At 35.5% G+C, this 25672-nt stretch overlaps 1 long non-coding RNA gene across 1 annotated transcript in view; it reads right to left on the bottom strand.

Annotated features, from left to right (window-relative positions):
* LOC133630395 (uncharacterized) overlaps window positions 1-24656 on the bottom strand; it is a 35032-nt gene extending 10376 nt beyond the window's left edge. Inside the window, exons 1-2 of the long non-coding RNA XR_009821242.1 lie at window positions 24288-24656; window positions 23958-24084 (exon numbers count right to left, since the gene is read on the bottom strand). This is a non-coding gene — a long non-coding RNA (uncharacterized LOC133630395). The remainder of the gene's footprint in view (window positions 1-23957; window positions 24085-24287) is intronic.
* Between the last annotated feature and the right edge of the window lie 1016 nt (window positions 24657-25672).

Below are 25672 nucleotides of genomic sequence, written 5' to 3'. Positions count from 1 at the left end.
TCCTCCATTTTGAAAATGAGGACAGGTAAAGCGTCACTCGTGACGTAACGAATTTGACCCGGCAGATGTTCTAGCCATATACTAAATATTTTGCGAAACGAGTTTGACCCGGCGAAAATTATAGACATGCGATAATAAAATTAATATTTTGCGAAACGAATTTGATCCGGCGTTAATAATGAACCGGCGATAAGGCCAAGCATGCGTTAATTATTTGGAGAAACGAGTTTGACCCGGCAGTAATTCTAGACGTGCGAATACTATATTCCCTGCGCCAATTCAAGGAAATACGGTACATACATTATGTTGGATATATTTAAATAATGCATATTAAATAATTTATCAATAGAAAGTATATTCTTAAATACTTCAATATTATGTAATGAAATAAATATATTTAAATATTTCAATGTATGTTATATAATGTATACAATGATACATGTATATAATAACTATAATGGAATGGACATTTATTGTATAATAATAGATTAATTTAGATCAGGGGTCACCAACGCGGTGCCCGCGGGCACCAGGTAGCCCGTAAGGACCAGATGAGTAGCCCGCTGGCCTGTTCTAAAAATAGCTCAAATAGCAGCACTTACCAGTGAGCTGCCTCTATTTTTTAAATGTTATTTATTTACTAGCAAGCTGGTCTCGCATTGCCTGACATTTTTAATTCTAAGAGAGACAAAACTCAAATAGAATTTGAAAATCCAAGAAAATATTTTAAAGACTTGGTCTTCACTTGTTTAAATAAATTCATAAATTGTTTTACTTTGCTTCTTATAACTTTCAGAAAGACAATTTTAGAGAAAAAATACAACCTTAGGATTTTTAAACACATATACCTTTTTACCTTTTAAATTCCTTCCTCTTTTTTCCTGACAATTTAAATCAATGTTCAAGTAAATTTATTTTTTTATTGTAAAGAATAATAAATACATTTTAATTCAATTCTTCATTTTAGCTTCTGTTTTTTCGACGAAGAATATTTGTGAAATATTTCTTCAAACTTATTATGATTAAAATTCAAAAAAATTATTCTGGCAAATCTAGGAAATCTTTAGAATCAAATTTTAATCTTATTTTAAAGTCTTTTGAATTTCTTTTAAAATTTTTGTTCTGGAAAATCTAGAAGAAATAATGATTTGTCTTTGTTAGAAATATAGCTTGGTCCAATTTGTTATATATTCTAAAAAAGTGCAGCTTGGATTTTAACCTATTTAAAACATGTCATCAAAATTCTAAAATTAATCTTAATCAGGAAAAATGACTAATGATGTACCATAATTTTTTCATTTTTTTTTCAAAAAGATTCGAATTAGCTAGTTTTTCTCTTCTTTTTTTCGGTTGAATTTTGAATTTTAAAGAGTCGAAATTGAAGATAAACTATGTTTCAAAATTTAATTGTCATTTTTTTCGTGTTTTCTCCTCTTTTAAACTGTTCAATTAAGTGTAAATACCATTAATTATTAATAATAACAGAGTTAAAGGTAAATTGAGCAAATTGGCTATTTCTGACAATTTATTTAAGTGTGTATCAAACTGGTAGCCCTTCGCATTAATCAGTACCCAAGAAGTAGCTCTTGGTTTCAAAAAGGTTGGTGACCCCTGATTTAGATACTTTAATAATATGCAATTTAGTGCATGTGCCTCACAATACGAAGGTCCTGAGTAGTCCTGGGTTCAATCCCGGGCTCGGGATCTTTCTGTGTGGAGTTTGTATGTTCTCCCCGTGACTGCGTGGGTTCCCTCCGGGTACTCCGGCTTCCTCCCACCTCCAAAGACATGCACCTGGGGATATGTTGATTGGCAACACTAAAAATTGTCCCTAATGTGTGAATGTGAGTGTGAATGTTGTCTGTCTATCTGTGTTGGCCCTGTGATGAGGTGGCAACTTGTCCAGGGTGTACCCCGCCTTCCGCCCGAATGCAGCTGAGATAGGCTCCAAAAGGGACAAGCGGTAGAAAATGGATGGATGGATGAATAATATGCAATCCAATAAATGGAATGATAAATACATTTAAATACTTCAATATCAGGTAGTACAATTAAAAATATACTTGTATACATCAATATTATGTAATGTAATATACATAATCAGGAATATATTTAAATACATTAATATTGTGAAGTATAAAAATTGAATGGTAAAAATATTTCAGTACTAGTATTATTAATATTAGTATTTTCATAACAGCATGTAATTTTTAAAAAAGTACAATTTCGTCAACAGAATTTGACGCAACAAAACGTAACAAAAAGTCAAACATTTGGGGGGTTTTTTTGTATTAAAAATAATGTTTTTTGTTTAATGTCATTGGCAACAATGTAGTGAATATGCTATAATGGATATATTCATGACCAAGACAGAAAATGATCAATTGATCAAAAAAAGTGTCCAGACTGCAATAAAAGTGTGGCCATGCAGACGCCCGTCAACAAAGCAGTGGTCCTTTAGTGGTGCAAGAGGAGCGCCAGCACGAGCACATCACGTAGGAAGAAAGGCGAGTGACAAGGAAAATGAACGAGCAGATTAATAAGAGCGAAGGTGAGACAAATAACTCTTTCTGCCCTTTGTGCTCCACCAGGCGACTCCCCCTCGCGCATCCATCAACGCCATTTAGCGCTTGATTGTGGCCTGTAAATTGTCCACTGTGCGCTCATGTGCACATTACACAATTACAGCCCTGGTCCTAATGGTGACACGCGCGCTGTCAGGTGAAAGAAAGGTGATGCTTCACCCCCGGCTGCTGCGGCCGGCTGTGAAGTCAGACTGAAATGCAACAGTTTGCATGTAGCGTGAACAAAACATGCAACATTCTTAGGTGTATACCTGAGAAATTAGACTAAAAAAGCTAGCATGCTTGTCACCCGGTTCAAACACTGATGACATCTATTAATCAGACAAGAAGCAAGGAATCATGCAGAGACAGAGTTCAATTTGGCTCATATGAGGAGACACGTGTTTTGGGCTGTATTCTAGTTACAGACCCAAACTACGTTCTAAAAGTCAAGAACGCGTGCCTCCTCTATTTATTTGGAAGGTCCCTGTTACATCACTGAAGCTGTCGCTGAGGGAAGGGGGTAATCTCAATGTGGGGAGGCGTGGCCGGCAGACCGACAGCGAGGCGGGGCACGCCGGGGTCGACCCCGAGATGGCGGCGAGGAGGCTTGGCCGGCGGGCCAGCGGCGAGGCGCGGGACGCCGGGATCGTTGCTGAAATAAATATCAGGTGCGTGGATCGCCCAGCTGCGCACAATTGGGTAATCCCCTCCCAGTGTGTAAAAGGCCGGCAGCCGAGAACGACGGGGCAGAAGGAGCTGGAGAGACGCGAGCACATGCAGCGCAAAATCAACAGAGAGCGAGGGACTGACGACGACGCGGGAGGCTGAAAAGGGACCGGAAGAGCGAGCAGTGGAAGAGGAAGGAGCTGAAAAGCGACCCGACCAGAGACTGAGTACTATTGAAAAATATACGAAGTCACAAACTGCTTGCAGTCATGTCAGTTCTTGGTGGTCCATGGAACCCCGACAGCGAGAGAATGTCACACTCGACAACTCCAGTTAGACACAATATATGATTATAGAATAAATTAAAATTAGTTGACGGAGGTCATATCTCTTTGTCTATGCGCTGTCTGCGTCACGGCGGTGTTCGGCCTTGGCAGTCAGCAGGCCAAGTCTGGACACAACACTGATAAAGAGGGCTGGCAATCTTTTGGATACAGATACAAAAATAGCGTGGAAAAAAAACACAGCTCTAATAAGTATACCTAAAAAATTGGAAAAAAAACTAATATGCTAACAATTGGCATGCATCAAGTAAGTAGCATTTAACATGTGTAAAAGAAATTATGACTGTGAGGTGCGTACCTGCAAAAAATTACAAAAAAGCTACAGTTAGCATGCGTCAAGTAACAAAATATTTGAGTCTGCGGTGTAAACTAAACACTGGTATTCTAACATTTTCATGCTAAGAGTTAGCATACGTCAAGTAAGAAAATGTCTGACTCTGAGGTGTATACCTGCAAAATAGCAAAAAGAAAACTAGCATTCTAGCATGTTAGCCAGATAGCATGCACAAAATACACAACTCTAATGGGTATAGTTGAAAAATTTGCAAAAAAAACAAAAACGCTGACAGTTGGCATGTGTGAAATAAAATATGGCTCTGAGGTATATATATATATTTTTTTAAAGCCAGCATGCTAACAGTTAGCATTCATCAAGTAACAAAAAATTTGACTCTGGAGGTGTATACCTGATATTAGAATATACCAATTAGCCAAAGGTTAACGTAATTAAATACACAGCTCTTACGTGTATACCTGAAAAATTTACAAAAAAGCTAGCAAGCTAGCCAGATAACCTGAGCAAAATATATTACTTTTAGGTGTATACCAGAATATTTTTCTTAAGAAGTAGCATGCAAAAAATAACAAAATATAATTGAGTTTTATACCTACAAAATTAGCCCAAAAACTAGCATGCTAACACTTGGCATTTGCAAGTAACAAAATATTTAGCTCTGCAGTGGATACTTGCAAATGTCACTAAAAAAGCTAGCGTACTAGCAAGCTAGCCAGATAACATGAACAAAATATATTACTTTTAGCTGTATACCTGAATAATTTTCTCAAGAAGTAGCATTCTAAGAGTTAGCATATGCAAAAAATAACAAAATATGATTGAGTTTTAGATCTACAAAATTAGCCCAAAACCTAGCATGCTAACACTCAGCAAAATATTTGACTCAAGAGGTGTATACCTGATATTACAATATACCTATTAGCCAAAAGTTAACGTAATTAAATACACAGCTCTTAGGTGTATACCTGAAAAAGAAAAAGAAAAAGCTAGCAAGCTAGCCAGATAACATAAGCAAAATATATTACTTTTAGGTGTATACCAGAATATTTTTCTTAAAAAGTAGCATGCAAATAATAACAAAATATGATTGAGTTTTATACCTACAAAATTAGCCCAAAAACTAGCATGCTAACACTTGGCATTTGCAAGTAACAAAATATTTGGCTCTGCGGTGGATACTTGCAAATGTAACTAAAAAAGCTAGCGTACTAGCAAGTTAGCCAGATAACATGAACAAAATATATTACTTTTAGCTGTATACCTGAATCATTTTCTTAAAAAGTAGCATTCTAAGAGTTAGCATATGCAAAAAATAACAAAATATGATTGAGTTTTAGATCTACAAAATTAGCCCAAAAACTAGCATGCTAACACTTAGCAAAATATTTGACTCAAGAGGTGTATACCTGATATTAGAATATACCTATTAGCCAAAAGTTAACGTAATTAAATACACAGCTCTTATGTGTATACCTGAAATTTTTACAAAAAAGTTAGCAAGCTAGCCAGATAACATAAGCAAAATATATTACTTTTAGGTGTATACCAGAATATTTTTCTTAAAAAGTAGCATGCAAATAATAACAAAATATGATTGAGTTTTATACCTACAAAATTAGCCCAAAAACTAGCATGCTAACACTTGGCATTTGCAAGTAACAAAATATTTGGCTCTGCGGTGGATACTTGCAAATGTAACTAAAAAAGCTAGCGTACTAGCAAGTTAGCCAGATAACATGAACAAAATATATTACTTTTAGCTGTATACCTGAATCATTTTCTTAAAAAGTAGCATTCTAAGAGTTAGCATAGGCAAAGAATAACAAAATATGATTGAGTTTTAGATCTGCAAAATTAGCCCAAAAACTAGCATGCTAACGCTTAGCAAAATATTTGACTCAAGAGGTGTATACCTGATATTAGAATATACCTATTAGCCAAAAGTTAACGTAATTAAATACACAGCTCTTAGGTGTATACCCGAAATTTTTACAAAAAAGCTAGCAAGCTAGCCAGATAACCTGAGCAAAATATATTACTTTTAGGTGTATACTAGAATATTTTTCATAAGAAGTAGCATGCAAAAAATAACAAGTTTTATACCTACAAAATTAGCCCAAAAACTAGCATGCTAACACTTAGCAAAATATTTGACTCTGTTGTGGATTCTTGCAAAATATAACAACAAAAAAAGCTAACGTACCAGCAAGCTAGCAAGCTAGTCTAGACTGACCACACGTCGTCTTTTCCCCGGACATGTTCTCTTTTGCGGGGCTGTCCGGGCGGGGTTTCTTAAATGCCTCAAATGTCCGGTATTTTGAGTTAGGGTTGCGGGTATTTTCAATGTACGTCCAGGGTTAAGAAGGGGTTAAAAACAAAACAAATTGTGAAGGTCTGCGCACGCAGCAACATTCGTGAGGGAGGGGCAGAGACAGAGAGATCGAGACAGTCGAGAGACAGACAGGACACAAGAGAGAAGCAGAAACGTAAATGCAACTTACGGATGATTTACGGGAAAAGTATCTGTGTTTTCGTCCTGGCCGTGACACATGGGAAGCAGAATGCACTGTGTGCAGAGCAGGAATGTATATATCTGTGGCAAATAAACCAACTACAAGCCCATATCGACACTACAAAGCACAAAACAGCTGTGCAGGGCGAGAGCTTGTCTGCTGTTTATTGTTTAAATTTAATTAACTTGTTTTGAGGCATTATTTATGTTTAGATCAGGGGTCACCAACGCGGTGCCCGCGGGCACCAGGTAGCCCGTAAGGACCAGATGAGTAGCCCGCCGGCCTGTTCTAAAAATAGCTCAAATAGCAGCACTTACCAGTGAGCTGCCTCTATTTTTTAAATTGTATTTATTTACTATCAAGCTGGTCTCGCTTTGCCCGACATTTTTAATTCTAAGAGAGACAAAACTCAAATAGAATTTGAAAATCCAAGAAAATATTTTAAAGACTTGGTCTTCACTTGTTTAAATAAATTCTTTTTTTTTTTTACTTTGCTTCTTATAACTTTCAGAAAGACAATTTTAGAGAAAAAATACAACCTTAAGAATGATTTTAGGATTTTTAAACACATATACCTTTTTACCTTTTAAATTCCTTCCTCTTCTTTCCTGACAATTTAAATCAATGTTCAAGTAAATTTATTTTTTTTATTGTAAAAAATAATAAATACATTTTAATTTAATTCTTCATTTTAGCTTCTGTTTTTTCGACGAAGAATATTTGTGAAATATTTCTTCAAACTTATTATGTTAATAATTCAAAAAAATTATTTTGGCAAATCTAGAAAATCTGTAGAATCAAATTTAAATCTTATTTCAAAGTTTTTTGCATTTCTTTTAAAATTTTTGTCCTGGAAAATCTAGAAGAAATAATGATTTGTCTTTGTTAGAAATATAGCTTGGTCCAATTTGTTATATATTCTAACAAAGTGCAGATTGGATTTTAACCTATTTAAAACATGTCATCAAAATTCTAAAATTAATCTTAATCAGGAAAAATTACTAATGATGTTCCATAAATTATTTTTTTAAGTTTTTCTTTTCTTTTTTTCGGTTGAATTTTGAATTTTAAAGAGTCGAAATTGAAGATAAACTATGTTTCAAAATGTAATTGTCATTTTTTTCGTGTTTTCTCCTCTTTTAAACCGTTCAATTAAGTGTAAATATCATTAATTATTAATAATAACGTCAAAGGTAAATTGAGCAAATTGGCTATTTCTGGCAATTTATTGAAGTGTGTATCAAACTGGTAGCCCTTCACATTAATCACTACCAAAGAAGTAGCTCTTGCTTTCAAAAAGGTTGGTGACCCCTGGTTTAGATTATATACAGGAGGTTATTTTGAATATTTCTACCTGGCGTTAACGCACTATTTGTGTCTTTTTAACACATTGAAATCAGAAAAGACGCAGTTTTTTTTTTTTTTTAATTTTACCATTTGCTAATGTTTTAAAGGCCCACGGCCTGATTTAACCCCCAACTCCAACCCTTTGTTGCTGAGTGCCAAGCAGGGAGGTTATGGGTCCCATTTTTATAGTCTTTGGTATGACTCGGCTGGGATTTTAACTCCAACCCTACCGATCTCAGGGCGGACACTCTAACCACTAGATAAAAACATAGAAAAAAAACTACCAAACTACCAGCAGCGGTAAATATAGAATGTGAGATATAACAGGATAATGCATACATTTGTCATTTGTTTTCAAAACGCTTACAAAAAAGTGGGACCCCAAAAATTTACTGCGGGACCCCATTTTTATGACTTGATGGGGTCCCTGGGACCTTATTTTGAAAATTCCTAGCGCCAACACTGCTGTCAACAGAGGAGAAAAAATGCTTTATTTAAATAAATGTATTATTTATAAAGCAAGTTCGAATATCATTGGCAAATTTTCACCTAGTCCCGGCCTTGGCGTGCCACCCGCATATATGTGTCCTCTTTTGGGGATTTCACAATATGGACGTAAACTATCAGAATTCTGTAAGTGTCGTTTACAAATGAATAAACTTTCCAACATGATGATTTGCAGGTCTAAAAGGTGTGCTAAAGAGGAAGCTCACATTGCAATAAAGCTCATCCGCCCTTAATGCCAGCAAATCTCTTCTCTTCCTCGCATGTCATTGGACGCCGTGGATCATGTGACTGGTTGTGTTGTCATGGTGACCAGCGAGAGAGAAGTCGCCGAGGGTTATTATGGGATGGAAAAGACACGCCTTTGACCAGCGGCAGCGGCGTGATCATTCATTAGTTCATTAATCCCTATTTATTTAACCATTCATTCCTTCGTGCATGTATTCATTCAGTAGCAAATTATTTCATCCATTCATTCATGAATACATTTCTTCAGTCATTTCATTAGTTTAATCAGTCATCCATTCATTTATTCAAAAACCATTGTTCATTGATCCATTCATTTGTTCATTCCTTCATTAGTTCCTTTAATCATTCATTCATTCCTTCATTCATTTTTAAATAATTTATTCCGTTATGTATTTACTCATTCCTTTCTTCTAGTGTATTCATTTATTCATTCATTCATTTAGTAGTTAATTATTTCATTAGTCAATTCATTCATCCATTTATTCCTTAAGTAATTTATAAGTTCATTCATTCCTTTATTCATTAATGCATTTATTAATTCCTTCATGTGTTAGTGTATTCGTCCATTAGTTCCTCAATGTATTTCTTGAGTGCTTCATTCATTAACTTATTCATTCATTCATTCATGAAATCCTTCATTCATTTGTGTTTGTTCATTCTTTTATGTGTTCACTCTTTCGTGCACGTACTCATTCCTTCATTAGTTCCTTTAATCATTCATTCATTCCTTGATTTATTTTTAAATAATGTATTCCTTTATGTAGTTACTCATTCCTTTCTTCTAGTGTATTCATTTATTCATTTAGTAGTTAATTATTTCATTAGTCAATTCATTCATCCATTCATTCCTTAAGTAATTTATAAGTTCATTCATTCCTTTATTCATTAATGCATTTATTAATTCCTTCATGTGTTAGTTTATTCGTCCTTTAGTTCATCAATGTATTTCTTGAGTGCTTCATTCATTCATTCATTAACTTATTCATTCATTAATTCATGAAATCCTTCATTCATTTGTGTTTGTTCATTCTTTTATGTGTTCACTCTTTCGTGCACGTACTCATTCCTTCATTAGTTCCTTTAATCATTCATTCATTCCTTGATTTATTTTTAAATAATGTATTCCTTTATGTATTTACTCATTCCTTTCTTCTAGTGTATTCATTTATTCATTTAGTAGTTAATTATTTCATTAGTCAATTCATTCATCCATTCATTCCTTAAGTAATTTACGGTATAAGTTCAATCATTCCTTTATTCATTAATGCATTTATTAATTCCTTCATGTGTTAGTTTATTCGTCCATTAGTTCATCAATATATTTCTTGAGTGCTTCATTCATTCATTCATTAACTTATTCATTCATTAATTCATGAAATCCTTCATTCATTTGTGTTTGTTCATTCTTTATGTGTTCACTCTTTCGTGCACATACTCATTCCTTCATTAGTTCCTTTAATCATTCATTCATTCCTTAATTCATTTTTAAAAAATGTATTCCGTTATGTATTTACTCATTCCTTTCTTCTAGTGTATTCATTTATTCATTCATTCATTCATTTAGTAGTTAATTATTTAATTAGTCAATTCATTCATCCATTCATTCATTCCTTCAGTAATTTATAAGTTCATTCATTCCTTTAGTCATTAATGTATTTTTTAATTCCTTTATGTGTTAGTTTATTCGTCCATTACTTCATCAATTTATTTATTGAGTGCTTCAATCATTCATTCATTAAATACTTCATTTGTGTTTGTTCACTCGTTCGTGCATGTACTCATTCCTTTATTAATTATTTAATTTATTCATTAGTTTATTCATTATTTCTTTATACATTCCTGCATTAGTTCATCCATTGTTTTATTTGTTAATTCTTTCATGCCTTTGTTAATTGCTTCATGAGTGGTTTCATTCATTCGATCGGTAGTTCATTCATTCATTAGTTCATTCATTTTTAAAGCATTTAAATCCTTCATGCATTTAGTCATTCCTTTCTTTTACAAACCCCAAAACCAGTGAAGTTGGCACGTTGTGTAAATGGTAAATAAAGACAGAATACAATGATTTGCAAATCATTTTCAAATTGTATTCAATTGAATAGACTGCAAAGACAAGATACTTCATGTTCAAACTAAAAAACTTTATTTTTTTTGCAAATATTAGCTCATTTGGAATTTGATGCCCGCAACATGTTTCAAAAAAGCTGGCACAAGTGGCAAAAAAGACTGAGGAAGTTGAGGAATGCTCATCAAACACTTATTTGGAACATCCCACAGGTGAACAGGTTAATTGGGAACAGGTGGGTGCCATGATTGGGTATCAAAGCAGCTTCCATGAAATGCTCAGTCATTCACAAACAAGGATGGGGCGAGGGTTACCACTTTGTCAACAAAAGCGTGAGCAAATTGTTGAACAGTTTAAGAACAATATTTCTCAACCAGCTATTGCAAGGAATTTAGGGATTTCACCATCTACGGTCCGTAATATAATCAAAAGGTTCAGAGAATCTGGAGAAATCACTGCACATAAGCGATGATATTACGGACCTTCGATCCCTCAGGCGGTACTGCATCAAAAACCGACATCAGCTTGTAAAGGATATCACCACAGGGGCTCAGTAACACTTCAGAAAACCACTGTCAGTAACTACAGTTGGTCGCTACATCTGTAAGTGCAAGTTAAAACTCTACTACGCAAAGCCATTTATCAACAACACCCAGAAACGCCGCCGGCTTCGCTGGGCCCGAGCTCATCTAAGATGGACTGATGCAAAGTGGAAAAGGGTTCTGTGGTCTGACAAGTCCACATTTCAAATTGTTTTTGGAAACTGTGGACGCCGTGTCCTCCGGAACAAAGAGGAAAAGAACCATCCGGATTGTTATAGGCGCAAAGTTGAAAAGCCAGTATCTGTGATGGTATGGGGGTGTATTAGTGCCCAAGACATGGGTAACTTACACATCTGTGAAGGCGCCATTAATGCTGAAAGGTACATACAGGTTTTGGAGCAACATATGTTGCCATCCAAGCAACGTTATCGTGGACGCCCCTGCTTATTTCAGCAAGACAATGCGAAGCCACGTGTTACAACAGTGTGGCTTTGTAGTAAAAGAATGCGGGTACTAGACTGGTAGTCCAGACCTGTCTCCCATTGAAAATGTGTGGCGCAATTTGAAGTGTCAAATACCACAAGAGAGACCGCGGTCTGTCAAGAAAGAATGGGAAATAATTCCACCTGAAAAGCTTCCAAAATTGGTCTCCTCAGTTCCCAAACGTTTACTGAGTGTCGTTAAAAGGAAAGGCCATGTAACACAGTGGTAAAAAATGCCCCTGTGCCAACTTTTTTGCAATGTGTTGCTGCAATTAAATTCGAAGTTAATGATTATTGGCCCAAAAACATTCCTTTTCTCAGTTCAAACATGAAATATCTTGTCTTTGCAGTCTATTCAATTGAATATAAGTTGAAAAGGATTTGCAAATCATTGTATTCTGTTTTTATTTACCATTTACATAACGTGCCAACTTCACTGGTTTTGAATTTTGTTTCATATTCCACAGGTCAAATTAAGTCCAATTAAAAAAAAATGAATGTTAAAAATAGTTTAAAGTGTTCTTTTCCTAAACGGTTGATGTTACTCCCTCCGAGGTCTTAATCAAGGCTCAAGTCGTTCATTTTTCTCAAACAGACATTTATTTTCAGCCACGCCTTCTTCTCGTAACAATTAACGATCCCAACACAATGCCAAAATAATGCCGTCAGAACTAATAAATAAGAAAAACAGAACTTACAATTAGTCTGACATCCAATAACATAAAACACATTGATTTCACATACATATCAGAAAGAAACATACCTCATTGGAACACAAACTGCTTCCCTTATTCCGTCACATATTAATTGTCCCCCCAACAATGTGACCAAACCGGAACAAAAAATATGTTCCTCTCCAATTTACATGGGTTTTGTAACAACAATAAAGTTAACATATACTTGCATGAAATTACCAAAGGAAATGCATTTTTAATCACATTTTATGTAAATATGAACTTATATTTATACATTGTATTTATTTATTCTAACCAACGATGCAATTATATAACATATATACAATGTGCTTCTGTCAGCAGCTACAGTTGAGCTTGTGTAAACGTTGCGGTTCCGTGTCGATTCAAGCGCGGCGGTTGCCATAGCAACACAAGTGCGACCAAGCCGCTGCCAGTGCAGATGTTTTTTAAAAAAAAAGGTCAACAAAAACAGGAGTGTGATATTAATTGAACTTCCTCGCTTAATCCATGGCAGTTGTGTCTGCTGACTGTGCACTAATGAGCTTCCCTTTCACCGGAGTTTGGGGCGTACAGTAGCGCGTACAGTACGACTCCTCCCCCTCCAGCTGATTTATTAGCCAGCTTGACCCCGCCTCACAATGTCGGCAGCGTGCGCTCCCTCCAAAAAGTCTGCGGAACTCATTAAAAACTATTGAATGTATAATTAATGCACCATTATGCAAATGTTAATGAATTTTCATATCCCATGCTGAGTCAAATTAAATACATGATATTGAAAGTTGAATTATTTACAAGGCACGGGGGTGGAGTTTCACCGTCGGTAAGAGGAGAGGTGCGTTCACGTGAAAACAATATCACAGTTATTATCATCATGTTCATATATGGACACGCTGTGGATCATGTGACATCATCTCCTAACTCTTGTCCAGACTGTAAAGAAAGTGAAAGTAAAAAGAGTGTGTGTCCATGTTGTGTTGAGCGCTTTCAAAAAATCATGTTTAATAAACAGAGATTTGTACAAAGCAAACTAAGTTTGATCGTAGTGACTGATTACTTTAGTAATCGAGTAATTGTTCGATTAATCAAGTAATCGGATAAAAACACACTTTGTAGTCTTTGTGTAGTTTACAGAAAATCGTTTTCAGCTTGCCAGAAACCCCTTCATTTGTTTCTAATAAATGCACATTATAAATATTGAAATTGCACTTTTTATTAAAAAAAACAACAACAAAAAACATTTTTAAAGTTACACTCATTAAACGACTAATCGAAGCAACAGATTATAGATTGAGGCTATTTTTCCTGATCAAATTAATCGTTATATTAATTTTTGCCGCCTAAGTTGATTGTTTTAAACAGTTTGAAAATGATTCATCTTTAATAAATTTTTAAATGATTAAACAATAGTTTAGATTAATCTGGATTAATTATAAATCAACTATGGAAGCAACAGATTATAAATTTAAGCTTTTTTCCTGTTCAAATTAACCGGTTTATTATCGATTAATTGTTGCCGCCTAAATTGATTGTATTAAACAGTTTGAAAATGATTCGTCTTTAATACATTTTTAAATGAGTAAACAATAGTTGTGGTTAATCTGGATTAATTATAAATCAACTATGGAAGCAACAGATTATAAATTTATGTTTTTTCCTGATCAAATTAATCGGTTTATTATCGATTAATTGTTGCCGCCTAAATTGATTGTTTTCACACAAAAAAAAGTAAAATATTTTTCTGTAATACATTTGTTAAATGATTAAACAATAGTTGTGATTGATCTGGATTAATTATAAATCAACTATGCAAGCAACAGATTATAAATTTAAACTTTTTTTCTGATCATGTTAACCGGTTTATTATCGATTAATTGTTGCCGCCTAAATTGATTGTTTTCAAAATTTTGAAAAAGATTTCTCTGTAATACATTTTTAAATGATTTAACAAAAGTTGCGATTAATCGGGATTAAGTATTAGTCAACTATGGACAAAATACGATTAATCGCATTTTGTCCATTTGACAGCTCTTATGAATATGTATACAATCACGATTTTTAACGACTAATCGAAGCAACAGATTATAAATTGAAGCTATTTTTCCCTGATCAAAATAACCATTATAACATTGATTAATTGTTGCCGCCTGAATTGATTGTTTTAGAAACTTTGAAAATGATTTGTCTACAATACATTAGTTAAATGATTAAACAATAGTTGCGATTAATCGGGTTTAATTATAAATCAACTATGGAAGCAACAGATTTTAAATTTAAGCTTTTTTCCTGATCAAATTAACCGGTTTATTATCGATTAATTGTTGCCGCCTAAATTGATTGTTTTAAAAAAAAATTAAAAGATTTCTCTATTATACATTTGTTAAATGACAAAACAATAGTTGCGATTAATTGGGATTAACTATCAGTCAACTATGGACAAAATGCGATTAATCGCAGTTCAACATTTTTGTCATTTGACAGCTCTTATAAATATATATACACAATTCCGCTCCGACATTTATTCATTTAACGAAATTACGGTGTCATCAGATCAAAGCAACAGATTATAAATTAAAGCTATTTTTCCTGATCAGATTAATCGTTATATCGATTCATTATTGCCGCCTAAATTGATTGTTTTAAAAACTTTGAAAATGATTTGTCTTTAATACATTTGTTAAAGGATTAAACAATAGTTGCGATTAATCGAGATTAGTTATGAGTCAACTATGGAAGCAACAGACTATAAATTTAAACTTTTTTTCTGACCAAATTAATCGGTTTGACATTGATTAATTGTTGCCGCCTAAATCGATTGTTTTTAAAAACTGAAAAAGATTTGTCTACAATACATTTGTTAGATGATTAAACAATAGTTGCGATTAATCAGGATTAATCATAAATCAACTATGGAAGCAACAGATTATAAATTTAAGATTTTTTTCTGACCAAATTAATTGGTTTAACATCGATTAATTGTTGCCGCCTACATTGATTGTTTTAAAAACTTTGAAAAAGATTTCTCTATAATACATTTGTTAAATGATTAAACAATAGTTGCGATTAATCTGGATTAACTATCAGTCAACTATGGACAAAATACGATTAATCGCATTTTATCCATTTGATAGCTCTTATGAATATGTATACAATCCTGATTTTTAACGACTAATCGAAGCAACAGATTATAAATTGAAGCTATTTTTCCCCCGGTCAAAATAACCGTTATAACATCGATTAATTGTTGCCGCCTAAATTGATTGTTTTAGAAACTTTGAAAATTATTTGTCTATAATACATTTGTTAAATTATTAAACAATAGTTGCGATTAATCTCTATTAATTATAAATCAACTATGGAAGCAACAGATTATAAATGTAAGCTTTTTTTCTGATCAAATTAACCGGTTTATTATCGATTAATTGTTGCCACCTAAATTGATTGTTTTAAAAAAGAATTAAAAGATTTCTCTGTAATACATTTGTTAAATGACAAAACAATAGTTGCAATTAATCGGGATTAACTATCAGTCAACTATGGACAAAATGCGATTAATCGCAATTCAACATTTTTGTCATTTGACAGGTCTTATAAATATATATACAATCACGTCCCGTCATTTATTAATTTAAAGACTAATCAAAGCAACAGATTATAAATTGAAGCTATTTTTTCTGATCAGATTAATCGTTATAGCATCGATTAATTGTGGCGATTAATCGGGATTAATTATGAGTCAACAATGGAAGCAACAGATTATACATTTAAGATTTTTTTCTGATCAAATTAATCGGTTAAACGTCAATTAAGTGTTGCCGCCTAAATTGATTGTTTTAAAAACTCTGAAAATGATTTGTCTATAATACATTTGTTAAATGATTAAACAATAGTTGTGATTAATTAGGATTAACTATCAGTCAGTTATGGACAAAATGCGATTAATCGCAATTGAAAATTTTTGTCATTTGACAGCTTCTATAAATATGTATACAATCACGTCCCGTCATGTATTTATTTAATGACTAATCAAAGCAACAGACTATAAATTTAAGCTTTTTTCTGATTAAAAAAATAATCGGTTTATTACCGACTAATTGTGGTTGCCTAAATTGATTGTTTTAAAAACTTTTAAAAAGATTTGTCTATAATACATTTGTTAAATGACTAAACAATAGATGTGATAAATCGGGATTAACTATCACTGAACTATGGACAAAATGCAACTAATCGCAATTAAATATTTTTGTCATTTGACAGCTCTTATAAATATGTGTACAATCACGACTTTTAACGACTAATTGAAGCAATACATTATTAATGGAACAGATTATAGAAGTTTTTTCTGATTAAATTAATCAGTTTAATATAGATTAGTTCTTAATAATTAGATTTTTTTTTTTTTTACTTTGAAAACAATCCGTCTACAATACATTTGTTCAATGACAAAACAGTATTTGCGATTAATCGGATTAATTATAAATCAATTATGGACAAATTGGGTTTGGATTAATTGTAATTAAATATTTTTGTCTTTTGACAGCTCAGGTCTAACTACAGGTGATCATAGGATACAGGTGGTGGTAAAATACAGGTGATCATAGGATACAGGTGGTGGTAAGATACAGGTGATCATAGCATACAGGTGGTGGTAAGATGCAGGTGATCATAGCATACAGGTGGTGGTAAGATGCAGGTGATCATAGGATACAGGTGGTGGTAAGATACATCTGTAAAAAGCAGTGACTGGTATGGCCTTCTGGAAATCCGCCCCTATATATGTATTCACATGTATATTGATGGTATGTTGTACTTGTGAGCAGTGTGTGTGTGTGTGTGTGTGTGTGTGTGTGTGTGTGTGTGTGTGTGTGTGTGTGTGTGTGTGTGTGTGTGTGTGTGTGTGTGTGTGTGTGTGTAGCCATGGCTGCAGGAGTGTGTATTGTCTGCAGGGTAAACATGAATACATGTTGCGGTCACAGGCCCTGGATGAGCGATGGCAGCCCATAAGAGTGTTTGCAGGGCCAGGAGGTAAAGACGTGAAGAGAACTCCACAGGGGTTGGCTGACACCAGCCGGGTGAAGTGCGGGCCGTCATAAGACGTATGAACCAATATGTCCTCAAGCACAATCGCTCTTCAATTATTCAGCGCTCACATTAGCGACATTTCCCTGGAACGGGCGGAGTAAAACAACCACAAGGTTCACAATTACAAGCACGCAGTTTCCCTCCCTCGCCTATTTCCCCATTGTCATCTTTTCCTTTTGCCCGCCCTCAATCAATACGATCGATTGGAATCCTGTTGAACAACTCGCACTATAACAATCATACTGTGAGTACACTAGAACAATCGTATTGTAAGTACACTATAACCATCATAATGTTGGCACACTAACAATCATACTGTGAGTACTCTATAACAATCGTATTGTAAGTACACTATAACCATCATACTGTAAATACACTATAACCATCATACTGTAAGTACACTATACCCATCATATTCTAAGTACACTAACAATCGCACTGTGAGTGCATTGTAACTATCGTACTATAAGTACAATGTAACCATTGTACTATCTGTACACTATAACAATCATTCTGTAAGTACACTATAACAATCGTACTGTGAGTACACTATAACAATCGTACTGCAAGTACACCGTAACCATCGTACTATTTGTACACTACAACAATTGTACTGTAAGTACACTATAACAATCGTACTGTAAGTACACTATAACAATCGTGCTGTAAGTACACTATAACATCATACTGTGAGTACATTATAACATCGTACTGTAAGTACACTGTAACCATCGTACTGTAAGTGCACTATGACAATCTTACTGTGAGTACACTATAACAATCATACTATAAGTACACTAACAATCATACTATAAGTACACTATAACAATCACAATGTAAGTAAACTAACAATCATACTATAAGTACACTATAACAATCACAATGTAAGTAAACTAACAATCATACTGTAAGTACACTAAAACAATCATACTGTGAGTACACTATAACAATCGTACTGTGAGTACACTATAACAATCGTACTGTACGTACACTATAGCCATCATGCTGTAAGTACACTATAACAATCTTACTGTGAGTACACTATAACAATCATACTGTAAGTACACTATAACAATTATACTGTAAGTAAACTAACAATCATACTGTGAGTACACTATAACAATCATACTGTAAGTAAACTAAATCATACTGCAAGTACACTATAACATTCATACTGTAAGAACTTTATAACAATCATACTGTAAGTGCACTAACAATCATACTGTAAGTATTTTAACAATCACACTGTGAGTACACTATAACAATCATACTGCAAGTACACTATAACAATCATACTGTGAGTACACTATAACAATCATACTGCAAGTACACTATAGCAATTATACTGTGAGTACACTAACAATCATACTGTGAGTACACTAACAATCATACTGCAAGCACACTGTAACAATCATACTGCAAGTACACTATAACAATCATACTGTGAGTACACTAACAATCATACTGTGAGTACACTAACAATCATACTGCAAGTACACTATAACAATCATACTACAAGTACACTATACAATCATTCTGTAAGTACACTATAACAATCGTACTGTGAGTACACTATAACAATCGTACTGCAAGTACACCGTAGCCATCGTACTATTTGTACACTACAACATTTGTACTGTAAGTAAACTAACAATCATACTGTGAGTACACTATAACAATCATACTGCAAGTACACTATAACAATTATACTGTGAGTACACTAACAATCATACTGTGAGTACACTAACAATCATACTGCAAGCACACTGTAACAATCATACTGCAAGTACACTATAACAATCATACTGTGAGTACACTAACAATCATACTGCAAGTACACTATAACAATCATACTGCAAGTACACTATACAATCATTCTGTAAGTACACTATAACAATCGTACTGTGAGTACACTATAACAATCGTACTGCAAGTACACCGTAGCCATCGTACTATTTGTACACTACAACAATTGTATTGTAAGTAAACTAACAATCATACTGTGAGTACACTAACAATCATACTGTGAGTACACTATCATACTGCAAGTACACTATAACAATCATACTGCAAGTACACTATAACAATCATTCTGTAAGTACACTATAACAATCCTACTGTGAGTACACTATAACAATCGTACTGCAAGTACACCGTAGCCATCGTACTATTTGTACACTACAACAATTGTACTGTAAGTACACTATAACAACCATACTGTGAGTACACTAACAATCATACTGTGAGTACACTAACAATCATACTGCAAGTACACTATAACAATCATACTGCAAGTACACTATAACAATCATTCTGTAAGTACACTATAACAATCGTACTGTGAGTACACTACAACAATCGTACTGCAAGTACACCGTAGCCATCGTACTATTTGTACACTACAACAATTGTACTGTAAGTACACTATAACAACCATACTGTGAGTACACTAACAATCATACTGTGAGTACACTAACAATCATACTGCAAGTACACTATAACAATCATACTGCAAGTACACTATAACAATCATTCTGTAAGTACACTATAACAATCGTACTGTGAGTACACTATAACAATCGTACTGCAAGTACACCGTAGCCATCGTACTATTTGTACACTACAACAATTGTACTGTAAGTAAACTAACAATCATACTGTGAGTACACTATAACAATCATACTGCAAGTGCACTATAACAATTATACTGTGAGTACACTAACAATCATACTGTGAGTACACTAACAATCATACTGCAAGCACACTGTAACAATCATACTGCAAGTACACTATAACAATCCTACTGTGAGTACACTAACAATCATACTGTGAGTACACTAACAATCATACTGCAAGTACACTATAACAATCATACTGCAAGTACACTATACAATCATTCTGTAAGTACACTATAACAATCGTACTGTGAGTACACTATAACAATCGTACTGCAAGTACACCGTAGCCATCGTACTATTTGTACACTACAACAATTGTATTGTAAGTAAACTAACAATCATACTGTGAGTACACTAACAATCATACTGTGAGTACACTATCATACTGCAAGTACACTATAACAATCATACTGCAAGTACACTATAACAATCATTCTGTAAGTACACTATAATAATCCTACTGTGAGTACACTATAACAATCGTACTGCAAGTACACCGTAGCCATCGTACTATTTGTACACTACAACAATTGTACTGTAAGTACACTATAACAACCATACTGTGAGTACACTAACAATCATACTGTGAGTACACTAACAATCATACTGCAAGTACACTATAACAATCATACTGCAAGTACATTATAACAATCATTCTGTAAGTACACTATAACAATCGTACTGTGAGTACACTACAACAATCGTACTGCAAGTAAACCGTAGCCATCGTACTATTTGTACACTACAACAATTGTACTGTAAGTAAACTAACAATCATACTGTGAGTACAATATAACAATCATACTGTGAGTACACTAACAATCATACTGTGAGTACACTAACAATCATACTGCAAGTACACATAACAATCATACTGTGAGTACACTAACAATCATACTGCAAGTACACATAACAATCATACTGTGAGTACACTATAGCAATCATACTGCAAGTACACCATAACAATCATACTGTGAGTACACTAACAATCATATTGTGAGTACACTAACAATCATACCTCAAGTACACTGTAACCACCACATGTTGAAGACCACCTTTTCATTCTCTGGGAATCCATCAAGGTTGAATTCGTGGAAGTGGACTGAGTTGACTCACTCAAACTGCGAGCTATAAAAACTGACAGCAGGGATTGCAGAAATATGAGAATGTTTCGTTTCCTGGGCCCGAGGTAATGAACAGCCCCGGGGATTGGAAATAAATCCAATTGTCCTTTTCTCTTCTTAAGCAACTCCGGCATCCGTCAGAGGGCTGACAAGTGAGTGGAAGGTGGGCATTTCTAATGAAGTCCGCTTGCCGCATGGAAAAAAATATGAAAAAAAGAAGCAGACTTAATGGGAAATCCCGATGAACAGCGAGAAGGAAATGAGAACTGCGGTGCATTTGCGGCACACCCGATGTTGGAGAGCGGATAGACGGCTGCTACGGTAAAATATTGTGTTATGTTTTGTGCAGGCCTAGCTGGAGGCGTGTCCACAGGATGCAGAGGGGGCAGGCAAAGTGAAGGTAAAAAATTGATTTACCGTATTTTCTCGCCTATAGAGCCACACCCTCTCAATCCTAGAAGGAAAAAAAATCCACATATAATCCGCAGATATATGAGTTATGTGCGCATAGATTTTCTATATGTTTAATCTCTCATCGTCTCGCATTCACCGACAAAAATGAGCGCTATGGATCGCTCTCAACAGTTCTCCAGTTTTCAAGTGTAAAACATACACAGAGAATGTCTGCAAATAAGCAACAATAAGCAAGCCTTTGGTGGTGTTGCTTTCTGTGATTAAAATCAATGATTAGGAATGTGACTCTTTGGGCACCTCACGATTCGGGGTGATGATTCGATTCAGAATCGATTCAACACGATTCTCGATTCAAACCAATTCTCGCAATGTCTTATTTGGTATAATAATTATAATAAAACATTTTCCAAACAGATTCTATTTTTTTCTGGTTGCATGGTGTGGAGGGGGGCGTGGCCTGCAGGGCCTGCCACGGAACGGGGTGTGCCAGGACCGGCCTCGAAGACAACGACAGGTGCGTAGATGGCCCAGGGGGGCCTTGTTATCTAATAACACTTTGTCTGTGTTATTATTATTATTGGCTTTTATCTAGTTTGCACTTTGTCTGTATTATTACTACCGTATTTCCTTGAATTGGCGCCGGGAATATAGTATTCGCCTGCCTAGAATTACAGCCGGGTCAAACTCGTTTCGCAAAATAATTAGCGCATGCTTGGCACTTCCGCCGGGTCAAATATGAGTCATTAAATGACTCCCGCCTCCAGGTGGTAGAGGGCGCTAGTGATCCTTCTTGCGACTACCAGTACTGCAGGAGACAGGTACTGCAGAAGAAGACAACAAGCAGCAAGCATGCAGCAATTGTTTGCTTGCACTTTTAACATGGAGGATTACATATCTAAAATAAAACCGTTTTCTAAACTGGACTTTCAATCGAAGCAGGAGGTAATAATTAAAGGAATATCTCCAGAGACTTTTAAAATTGAAGAAAGATGAGAAAGACTGCCTTTGATCAGAAGCAGCTGCACATGGACCCATCTACAAGTAAAGGTAAGATCATAATAACGTTTTTTTTATTAAATGTGTTTTTAATGATAAGGTATGCGCCGGAGTGAGAAGAGGTTTTAAAATAATTAGAGCATGCTTGCTCATTCCGCATGGTTTTGGTAACCGCAGGAGTGAGAAGAGGTTTTAAATTAATTAGCGCCCCTGCGGCTATTCAAGGAAATACGGTATTATCATTATTATCGACTCATCTTTGCCTTATTCTATTTTTTATTTTTCTGTTTTAATGATGTTGCATCTGTGTTGTAAATTAGCTTTGGCTACAAATTAGCTTTGGCTACAAACTCTATGATGCATACATTGGATAACTGTTTCAGATGTCTATGTTTTTGTATCTGTCCCTATTTCAAATAAACCTCTATAATAATGATAATAATTAAAGCTGCAAGCAGCGGTGGACGGGACCAACTTTGAGGGCTCATAAAATCCAAATCGGAGCAGTAATTAAAACTCTTTCATCAACTTTTAATCCGAAGGGTTCAATCTCTCTCCTGTGCTAATTTGAAGCCGACACGACAAACGCGCTCAGAGGAGATAATGTTTGAAAAAAGGTGACTGTTTTTACACAACTTTTGTTTTGAAGGAGGAATTGCAAACTTCTTGTTGATTTTTGCTGGGGGTTGTCAGTGTATGAAATATAGGTCTAAGTGAGACCTACATAGAGGTTTTTGTTTCATGTCTCTAACAATCCTGCAGCGTGTTTACTTGTGTAATATAATAAGTCGCAGTTTTGTCTGTGTTTTCTTCCTAGGGGGCACCAGAGCGCAATTTTGAGTTTTGGGGTTTGGTTTTTTGATTAGATCGCAATTTTCGCCAGTCCTGATGTGTGCGTCCAATTTGGTGAGTTTTGAAGCATGTTAAAGGGGTCAAATTACAGCTCAAAGAGGCGGCGGTATAATAATAAAACACTAGAAATACAATAGGGTCCTCTGTCCCAAAGGGACTTGGTCCCTAATAATCACCTGTCGTCTCTATTAGCAGCAGCTGGGATGAGACACGTAGTTGGAGTTGGAGGTGCTGCTGAGCGGACGCAGGAGAGAAAGACATTTTGCCGGAAAGCAAAAGCCTCTGCACATTTATGAAAATAAAACAGTGTTATACCCTGAATTCCGGGCTCTCCTGGCAGTGTGTGGTGGTCCAAAGAACCCACAAGAGGGCAACCTCTTGGCCTAAAACACTGTTTTAAAAGCTGATACTCATTAAACAAAAATACAGGATTTTCCGGACGATAGAGTGCGCCGGTATATAGGCCACACCCATTGTTTTCCATATATTAGTCGCACCGGAAATGAGTTTACACAAAAAGATTCTGTAAATATTTATTTACTTACCTTAATTGTTTCCAAACGGTGTCTGTAGAAGTTGTCGTCATAGACCCACTAGCTGTGGAAGTTAGCTCTCCAATCAGCTAAACAGGCTCAATAACTCCACTGTGGCGTTTTTGGTGAATTTGTGGAACTGAAACAATACAAAAAGAATGCCATTGCAAGTTAATAATTGCTAACACAAACACTTGTAAACATGTTAGCATATTAGCTCATGCTAACGACGCTAGCTTCATTACGTTACGATAGCACGGGCAAATATGCATGAAAGCAATTAGGGGATGGTTTAGTAAGTTTAGTAAATATGAATTGTTTTAGTTATATTCTAAAACTTACAAATGTTGCTTGGAGTGATGATTGAAGAATCCATATGAGTGGAAACGCTGTGGAGGATTAGAAAACTCAACGGCACTTCTACTTCCGGTTCAAAGCTTTAAACTGCAGGAAACGTATTCACCCAGTAAGCACCTGCAGTGACCGAACTCGTCCAAAAGATGGCGCCGTAGCACAAACAATAACACACCATTTCAGTGTATTTGCATGTGTTTTATGAAAACTGCATTATGGCCGTTAGTGAAGAAAAATCTATAAATTAGCCGCACCGTTTTACAAGCCGCAGGGTACGAGGCGTAGGGAAAAAGTAGCGACTTATAGTCCTCGAATTTGCGGAGATAAGGAAAAAGTAAGAAGAACCGGAGTGGGCGACAGGAGTAGACCGGGAAACCAGGAAACAAAGCACAGTGATCCCCTTAAGAAGCTTCCTGATTGCTCGTTGTCCACAGGTGAGTCCAACTACAAACAGGAGCAGGTGTGAAGATCGGCGGTAAAGTGGCTGAGACACAAAAGGCAGACAGGAAGTCAAATGAAAAATAAGAGCGCTGGACAGGAAATAAGACAAAATACAGGAAATTAATGATAATGTCCAAACTGTCAGGAAGGATCATGAATTCACCCATTTTACACCCATATGTTCTTTTTTCATTTTAAAGTATGTTTGTCCTGAAGTGAATTATATTTATGTAGCGCTTTTCTCTAGTGACTCAAAGCGCTTTACATAGTGAATCCCAATATCTAAGTTACATTTAAACCAGTGTTGGTGGCACTGGGAGCAGGTGGGTAAAGTGTCTTGCCCAAGGACACAACGGAAGTGACTAGGATGGCGGAAGCGGGAATTGAACCTGGAACCCTCTGGTTGCTGGCACCGCCACGCTACCAACCGAGCTATGCCGCCCCTGCACTTATTAACATTTAGAAGTATCCTAATCAGACATCCGTATTGGTCAAAGATTAGCTTGCATGTAAAATGTGCGATACAAGCAGTACTGCAGCAGGTTTACTTGTGTGTGATATGATTTCATGTCCGATACAAGCTGTCCTGCAGAGTGTTTACTTGTGTGTGATGTAATGCGCGATACAAGCAGTCATGCAGCGTGTTTACTTGTGTGTGATATCATGTGGGATACAAGCGGTCGTGCAGCGTGTTTACTTGTGTGTGATATCATGTGCGATACAAGCGGCCGTGCAGCGTGTTTACTTGTGTGTGATATCACGCGCGTTACAAGCAGTTCTGCAGCGTGTTTACTTGTGTGTGATATCACGCGCGATACAAGCAGTCCTGCAGCGTGTTTACTTGTGTGTGATATCACGCGCGATACAAGCAGTTCTGCAGCGTGTTTACTTGTGTGTGATATCGCGCGCGATACAAGCAGTCCTGCAGCGTG

Source organism: Entelurus aequoreus, linkage group LG15 (genome assembly GCF_033978785.1).
Source record: "Entelurus aequoreus isolate RoL-2023_Sb linkage group LG15, RoL_Eaeq_v1.1, whole genome shotgun sequence".
Taxonomy (NCBI): Eukaryota; Metazoa; Chordata; class Actinopteri; order Syngnathiformes; family Syngnathidae; genus Entelurus; species Entelurus aequoreus.
This window is presented reverse-complemented; position numbering and strand designations above follow the sequence as displayed.